The 9,438-nt window shown below is 34.6% G+C and overlaps 1 long non-coding RNA gene across 1 annotated transcript; it reads left to right on the forward strand.

Moving 5' to 3' along the window:
• The first annotated feature begins 218 nt into the window (after positions 1-218).
• On the forward strand, positions 219-2,024 carry LOC148762144 (uncharacterized). Its single transcript, XR_016027236.1, has 3 exons — positions 219-337; positions 990-1,075; positions 1,912-2,024. It is a non-coding gene; the product is annotated as an uncharacterized LOC148762144 (long non-coding RNA).
• Positions 2,025-9,438: the final 7,414 nt, after the last annotated feature.

Consider the following 9,438-nt stretch of genomic DNA (forward strand, 5'->3'; position numbering starts at 1 on the left):
TGTAAATTGTAAAAATTACTCCACCGAGACTTTGGATGAGTCTGAGAATTTTATCTAAGCTATGAATATATGAGACAAGTGTATGGTGAAAATTTGGAAACAAATGGATGAAATTTTAAAGATGGGCCAATGGGAAAGTGACACATGGCATTTTTTAATTAAATAATATTATTTTAATGAAAAGTCAGCCATTTAAACCCAAATTTTGAGTGCTGGCCGGCCATAAGGAAGAAAAACAGAGGAAATAGAGAGGAAAGGAAGAAGAAAAGAAAAACCAAAGAGAAACAAGAAAATTCAAAGAGAAATTCACGGTTTTCGACCGTTTACGCGTCTAACGGTAAGATTTTTCGATTTTAGCTTGATTCCTACCTTTCCTATGCCTTTATTTCCATTTAGCATGCTTGAGGAGAGAGATCAAAAAGTGATATCAAGGGCTGGACGAAATTCTAGGAGAGAGAAATTGAAATTTTTAGGTTTTGATTTTTAGTTAAATTGATAGTTTTAGTTAGTTAAATGTGTTTAGAAATTAAATTGGGCAAGAAATCATTAAATTTTCACAATACCCACTCTTGGCTGGATGCTCAATGCTGTACAATGATGATGAATTGATTTTATTCTAAGGAAAATGAAGAGAAATGATGAAAAACGATTAAACGTGATAGAAAAACAAAGTAGAAAATTTACCGAGTTAATGTCCCATTTTTGGCCGAATTTTCCAAGGAAGGGAGTGAGCTGATTTTGTTGTTTTTAGAAGGTTATTGGCTGATATTTAATGGTTAGAAATGTTGGAGAGAGAATGGGATGATTTAGAGCTAAAATGGAGCGCGTTAGCAATTTATCGGGCAAAGTGCCAAAAATAGGTTAATACCGCATTTAAGTCGTTTTAGGCTATTGCATTTCATACCATGCATTAGTATAGGATTTAAGTTAATTATATAGTGATTTAGCATCAATGTGATGAATTGTGTAAATTTTTGTAATGTGTCTAGGAGGAGAGCCTTCCGGAAAAGGCAAAGAAGTCGTACCCGACGAGTAGTGATCGGGGCGCTTAGAAAGCTTTTATTTTGTACAAACGGTGAGTAAACTTATTATTATTGTAAATTATCTAGAGTTTATTTTAAATGCCCTTTATGTATTTTATGAAATGAGAACAAGATTAAAACGGGATTTTTGATGTTTTAGGAATAAATGTGACAAATAAAAATATATTGTATTGATTATGAAATTGAGTAATTGGAGGCTACAAATTGACTTGAAAAATATATATTTTCCTAGGAATGGCTTATGCGAAATGAGTATATGTGGCTATATTTTGTGAATGCATTGGGAAATTTATGTAAGTTGTTTTACTATGCAGGCTGGATAAATAAATAAAAGCCACGTTATACTGTCGAAATTTTATTAAAATTGGTGGGTTAGTCACTGCAGTGACGGGTTTCCGTGGACTGCCTATTAGAGGGGCACGGTAAACCCAGTTATATAGTTACTCCGGTTGTAGAGGCGAGGAGGGTAACTCCTGGGGTAGTATTAGAGTTCACTTCACGTCGAACCCCCACGTGAATGTGTAACTCGGCCAACGCCAAGGAACGGCTGCTTTTAAAAATAAAAATGTGTTTCACGTGTGAATATTTTAACACCCTTGGCGGACTCGGTTAGATGCCTCGGCCAAGGTATCCCCGAGGATTAGTTTTGGCTTGAGCCTTGTTTTAATAAAAGACATAAGCCTTAACAATTGTTTTGGTAAATTACAAATATTTTATGGTTTAAGAAATAAATTGAAAACATTATGAAATGGGTTGAAATTTATTGTTTAACTTGCCTCCATTTTACTCGCCTTTAGATATTTATGATAATGTCTGTTTACTCATTGGGATTGCAAAATCTCACCCAACTCCTTTCCACCCATTTCAGGTTCAGTATAGACTGTAGATAGCTGATCTCATCGAGGACTACTATTGGATCTGCATTTTCCAAACCGTAGGTTCACAGTCCTCTTTACTTTTGTTTATTCGGGGGCCCTCTGGTTATTGTAAATTAAATTAAATATTTTGGCTTACTGTATTTCAGTATGTATAAATTTATTTAGCTTTTACGCTATAAAAATTATTCACGTATAACTTTATAAATATTGTTTTATAAGAAAATAGAATATTTCCCTTAATATTTCTTTTATTTTCTTATTTTATTCAAATAACCGTAATTTCGTTTTAAATGAAGATTTTAGACTTTTAAACTCATTTTGAATATGAATTATGTATTTTGTACTTGTATATTACGTTTTAGCCAGTTTTGAAATTTTTGAGAAAAAAATGACCAAAATACCCCTATGTGGCAAAAATTTTATTTTGATTGTTTTTGATCTAAAATAGTATATATTCTCTAAAAACTCGATATCTAACAATGATTGCTCACAAGAAAGGAAAGATACTGATATGTAAGCCTTGCGGGGTTCCGGTTGGCATTCCGGATAATGAGTGTCAATCGGGACGTCGCGGCGATTGTCATGGGCCTGAGGGAGGTTCCGGGTCGTGACATTAAAACTCCAATTACCAAAACTTAGAATCAAGTTCAATGACCTTAGGTCAACTCGTGAATTCAACTTCACATTTGTCTCATTTTATTCATGCGTCTTAGACATGAAGTGTTCTTAGCACCGCGGCACGGTGGCTATTAGAGTTTACTTGATCAATGTTATTCATCTATATTTAAGGTTACTACACTAATCATTCTCAACCGTTTGGTTTCCCTTCAAGCTTACATCACAATTTTCATAACCATTTATATCCTTTTGTGCTTATCACATATAATAAGTAAAATAGATACTTTCAAATTCATCTCATCCTATTCAATCTAACTTGACTTAACCTAACTCGGGGCCATGCAATGTCAGTGTGGATTTCTTAAAACAACTTTAAAATCGAAAACTTTAAAATCCAAAGTTTTAAAATCAAAATCTCTGATCTTTAAACCATGCTCTGATACCACTTTAATTGTCACGACCCGAAACTCTTATCGAGCCCGTGACAACCTCCGCGACGTCCCAATAGGCACTCATTACCCCAAATGCCCATCGAAACCCCACAAGGCTTAGCATCAGCTTCTGTATCTCCCCAATGAGCGACAATTATTAAATCTCACATTTCAAAAAAATCATAAGTCATTTCCAAATCAAAACAATAAAATATTACTTTCTAGCTCACAGGGGCATTTTCGTCATTTTTCTTCGAAAATACCGAAACTCGCCAAAAACATGGTGTAAAAGCTAAATATATTCATACATACTTTAAATCAAATAATTGAAGAATAAAATTACTTTTACAGTGACATGTGGGCCCCCGACTGACTAAGAAGATGTAGGGCTACGAACCCTTACTTTCTAGGATGCAACTCTGAGATTAATTCTCGTCTTAATCAACTATCAACAAATTGTCCTGAGCCTGAAAAATGGATAGGAAGAGGGGTGAGATTATGATTACATAATCTCAGTGAGTAAACAATTACAATCAAAAGCATCTAAAGCCGAATAGATGGAGACAATATAAAAACGTTATATCTCAATAATGTTCATAACACAAAATTCGTTTCAATCTATACCAAACAATTTCTTTTCATCAAAATTTCCAGGCTTATGAATTTCTTAAACTTGGCCCCTGCTAGAATCATTCTCGCGGGTACCTTCGTCAAGGTATCCCACTGAAACCGCCAAGGCTGTTCAATGACCCATACCCATAAACATATTTTCACATCTGACACACAGCCGTTCCTTTACGTTGACTGAGTCTCACTCTCACGTGGTGGCCCGAACGTGAGAGTGCACTCAAATCATAGCTCAGGAGATATTTCACCCAACATCTCCCCTCGGAGGGAAGTATATAATTAAGTTATCGTGCCCCTCTCATAGGTAGTCCACGGAAACCCCCACCACTACAGTGACCGTTTAATATACCACTAGACCCATAAAAATTCTAGTAACATAATGTGGTGAATAAAATGTAATCCAGTCTATTGAGACCAATCCAAAACTATTCATATATTTCATGCCAACCCCAAAAATTTAGCCATCATGCTACCATAGTGTCATAAGCCCCAATTTCAATAACATATAAAATCATAAATTTCAACACAATCTCCATATACTCAATTTTTTCGTACCTCCCCAGTGAGCGACAATTATTAAATCTCACATTTCAAAAAAATCATAAGTCATTTCCAAATCAAAACAATAAAATATTACTTTTTGGCTCACAGGGGCATTTTCGTCATTTTTCTTCAAAAATATCGAAACTCGCCAAAAACATGTTGTAAAACCTAAATATATTCATACATACTTTAAATCAAATAACTAAAGAATAAAATTACTTTTACAGTGACACGTGGGCCCCCAACTGACTAAGAAGATGTAGGGCTACGAACCCTTACTTTCTAGGATGCAACTCCGAGATTGATTCTCGTTTTAATCAACTATCAACAAATTGTCCTGAGCTTGAAAAATGGATAGGAAGAGGGGTGAGATTATGATTATATAATCCCAGTGAGTCAACAATTACCATCAAAAGCATCTAAAGTCGAGTAGATGGAGACAATATAAAAACGTATATATCAATAATGTTCATAACGCAAAATGCGTTTCAATCTATACCAAACAATTTCTTCTTCTCAAAATTTTTCTGGCTTATGAGTTTCCTAAACTTGGCCCCTGCCAGAATCATTCTCACAGGTAGCTTCGTCAAGGTATCCCACTAAGACCGCTAAGGATGTTTAATGACCCATACCCATAAATATGTTTTCACATCTGACACACAGCCGTTCCTTGGCGTTGGCTGAGTCTCACTTTCACGTGGTGGCCCAAACGTGAGGTGCACTCAAGTCATACCTCAGGAGATACTTCACCCAACATCTCCCCCCGGAGGTAAGTATATAATTGAGTTACCGTGCCCCTTTCATAGGCAGTCCATGGAAACCCCCACCACTGCAGTGACCGTGAGGTGCATTCAAATCTTACCTCAGGAGATACTTCATACAACATCTCCCCCCGGAGGTAAATATATAATTGGGTTGCCGTGCCCCTCCCATAGGCAGTCCACGAAAACCCCCACCACTGCAGTGACCGTTTAATATACCACCAGACCCATAAAAATTCCAGTAACATAATGTGGAGAATAAAATGTATCCAGTCTACAGAGACCAATCCAAAACTATTCATATATTTCATGCCAACCCTAAAAATTTAGCCATCATGCTACCATAGTGTCATAAGCCCCAATTTCAATAACATATAAAATCATAAATTTCAACACAGTCTCCATATACTCAATTTTCCCAAAACAATATATGATTTCAAAACTAGTATAAATTTCATTTCTATTAAAAAAATATTTTAATTGGAAAACATAATATTTTATAATTTAAGCTCACCATTCAATAAAAACATTAAACAAGTATAATTACTCTAGATATTTAAGACGATAAATTGTCCACTCACAGTTCTAGGAGTCGATATACTCCTAACCCCAATCTTCAAGCACAATCTCTGTACTTTTACCAGTGTAATTTGCTCACCACCTATCCACAATGTACAATACATAATTCACCACATTAATGCTTGACCATTATAAAATCAATTCAGGCTCGGTGTATATGCATGATATGACATGCAACTTATCTGACTACAGCTTAAATGCGGTGCTGACCTAATTCGGCCTATTATCTCCAATTTAACTCCAAATCAATTCTTCTCACTTTTTACACTCCAATTATACTTAAATTACCTTAGTGACTGTGAATGAGATTCAATTTATTAGTCCCGATAGTAAATTACGAAAATACCCCTAGTGGGTAAAAATTCTTATTTTTGCTTCGAAAATTCTCATTATTTTTCTAGGCTCATAATTCATCATTATTCATCATAATTCCTCAAATAAACATCAAGATCATCAGCTAATATTCCCCTAGAAATTCAGCCAATAATGGTACACTGACTCCGTGATTTTTCTTACTTAATTTTCTCTCCATAATTTATTAATTCCTACACCAAAAACTATTATTTCTTAATCAAATCACCTAGAATAACATCCCATTCTTCCTCTTTATTCACTTAGAGAATTTCGCTATTGATGGGTTCCAAACCTTTGGTGGTTTTCTTCACTTGTTTTCATGCTACACATCATTAATCACCTAAAAACACTAACATACCTAAAAATCAAACCAATCCAAGATCATTCTCTCTCCATACCCATTTTGACCAGCCATGAATTCATCATGAAAACATGTAATTTAACCATGAAAATTAAGGAAAAATGCATGGGTAAGGTAAATCACTAGCAAAATCAAAGAAATTTTACCTTTGCTTGATCAAATCCTTGAATTCCAACACTTTCTCTTTGATTTTTCCCACCTAGGGTTTGTTCTTCCTTGGTTTCTCTTCTCTTCTGGTTTGGCGGATCACTATGGGAGAAATGGGCTGATTTTTTGCCTTTTTATAAAGAAATAATAAAATAATAAAAACATGACACATGGCATTTCCTTATTGGTTCAAATTTTAAATATTTGACTTTTAATTCTTTAATTCTCCACCACATATTTCTCATGTTTATCCATTTCCATGATGAATAAAATCCCTTGGTTTGGAGAAATGTTGAGGTGAAAATTTACCGATTTGCCCCTGGGGTGGCAAAATTACCATTTCGCCCCTATACTCCAAATTATAGAAGAATTAAAATTTTTCACTTCTAAACTTCAAATCATACTCCAATACTCAAATCATACTCCAATAAGTCAAATAGGGCCAAAAAAATCTTTTCTAAAAATTTTCATTTTGTCCCCAAGTGGCAAATGACCATTTTGCCCTTGGATAGTGAAAATTCCGGTTTGACTCCAAATTGATCCTCGAACTCCGAATTACCATTTTGAGTCATCCCTGAACTGTGACACTCTTAATTTCACCTTAAAAGTCCTATTTGAACTAGTTGAGGCTTAATCGACTTAATGATACTATTAGGGGCAATATCGTCTTTTAACGATTTCTCAAACTTCCTAAATATGTAACCATTCTATTGAGCATGTAAATGACATCGTAATTATTTTATAGAACAGGGTTTGACACCCTAGGTGGGGAAAATCAAGGAGAAAGTGTTAGAATTTAAGGATTTAATCAAGCAAAGGTAAAATTTCTTTGATTTTGCTAGTGATTTACCTTACCCATGCATTTCTCCTTAATTTCCATGGTTGGACTGTATGTTTTCATGGGGAAATCATTGCTAGCCGAATGGGTTTGGTGAGAGAAATGATGTTGGAATTGTTTGATTTTGAGTTATGTTGGTGTTTAGAGTTAGTTAAGCATGTTTAGAAACAAAACAACAAGAAAAGAATCTATTTTCTCCATGAGCCTTCAATGGCTGAACCCTATGTGAAGTGTAGAAGTAATGAATTGATTTTATGATCAAGTGAATTGGTTGAAAAATTGATGAGATGATGATTTATGGTGAGAAAATGGAATGGGAAAATTTTTAGTGATAGGGCACCACAATGGCTGAAATTTTCAAGAAGAATTGTGAGGGTTGTTAGGCTGAATTTTAGATTATTGGAATTGTATTTAGTGAATTGAAATATTAGAAATGAAATGGAGCAATTTAGAGCCAAATTGGACACAATTGTTATTTAATCGGGTAATAGGCCGAATTAGATCAGCACTGCATTTAAGCGGTAGTCGAATAAGTTGCATATCATATCATGCATATACACCGAGCCTGAATTGATTTTATAATGGTCAAGCATTAATGTGGTGAATTATGTATTGTACATTGTGGATAAGTGGTGAGCAAATTACACTAGTAAAAGTACAGAAATTGTGCTTGAAGACTAGGATTAGGAGTACATCGACTCCTAAAACTGTGAGTAAACTTATTATCGTCTTAATTATCTAGAGTAGTTTTATACAATTGTGTGATTTTATAGAAAATGGGTTTAAATGGTAAATTGCTATATTTTATGAGAAATTGTGATTTTATAAAATGATTTTATAAATTTTCTGAAAAATTAAATACTGGTTTTGAAAATAGTGTAATTGGAGACTGCTTGCTTGTGTTATAAATTGTGTTTTAAATTATATGGCTTATAGCAATATGTGAGCATGAATGGCAAAGTCGGTATTTGTATCAAAATTATATATACTATGTATTCAGCCTTGAGAGGCTAGATTGCGATAAATTGTCATGTCATGCAGATAAAGATTTTATAAATCAGGTGGTAGATAAAATAATCCATAATCCTTGCAGTGGAGGTTCTGTGGACAAGCCTAAGAGAGGGGGCACAGAATCAGATATACCTTACCTTGATCGGAGAGCCGTATGGAGGGTGTCTCTAGAGGTAAAGATTTGAGTGCATTTCACGTGGACCACCGTGTGAGAGTGAGACTCAGCCAACGCCAAGGCATGGTTAGAATTTTGGATGTAAAGACATTTAATAGCCTTGGTGGTCTCGGTTAGATGCCTAGGCCAAGGCATTCTCAGGAATGATTTTTGGCAGGAGCCAAGTTTTGTGAGATATATAAGCCATGTTGATTAATTGAGTAATCTGAATATTCATGTTATGAAATATATATTGAAAAAAAATATTTTAATTCATCTCTATTTACTCGCCTTTAGATAGTTTAGATGGTGTCTGTTTACTCACTGGGATTTTATAATCTCACCACCCTCATTTCCTCACATTTCAGGCTCAGAGAATTCCATAGTTAGTTGACTTTGATAAGGACCTTCATTTGGACTTGAATCGGCAAAAGCTGTAGGTTTTCAGCTTTCGATGCATTTTGGTTAGATGTGGGCCCACGTGTCGCTGTAAAAGTAATTTTATGATTTGGTTTTTTGCTTTATAGTATATATGAATATAATTAACTTTTAAGCTATAAGAATTATTTACCGATAGCTTTATAAAAATTATTTTACAAGAAAATAATTTATTTTATTAAATATTTTTATTATATTCAAATGGTCAAATTTTCACTTCAAATGAACATTTTAGATACTTAATTTGTTTTTAAATCACTAAATATATATTTTCTGCTTACCTACTACATTTTTAGCAAGTTTTTAGATTTTTGACAAAAAATGACGAAAATGCCCTTGTGAGCCAGAAAACAATATGTTATGTTCTGATTTGGAAATGACTCGTAATCCTTTGAATTACGATATTTGATAACTATTGCTCACCGGGGAAGTGCGAAAGCTGATACGAGAGCCTTGCGAGGTTTCGATTGGCATTCGGGGTGAAAAATGTCTGTCGAGGTTTCGCGGCGATTGTCACGAGCCCGATGGGAGTTTCAGGTCGTGACATAAATTTTCATGATTAGCTGCCTTTTTGTATCAACATACACTAGCATAAAAAAAAAGTGGAAAACGCTCTAGATTTTTTGCACTTCCCTCCCCTCCCTCGCCTTCACGG

This window comes from Theobroma cacao, chromosome 6 (assembly GCF_053813885.1).
Source record: "Theobroma cacao isolate CCN51 chromosome 6, ASM5381388v1, whole genome shotgun sequence".
Classification (NCBI taxonomy): domain Eukaryota; kingdom Viridiplantae; phylum Streptophyta; class Magnoliopsida; order Malvales; family Malvaceae; genus Theobroma; species Theobroma cacao.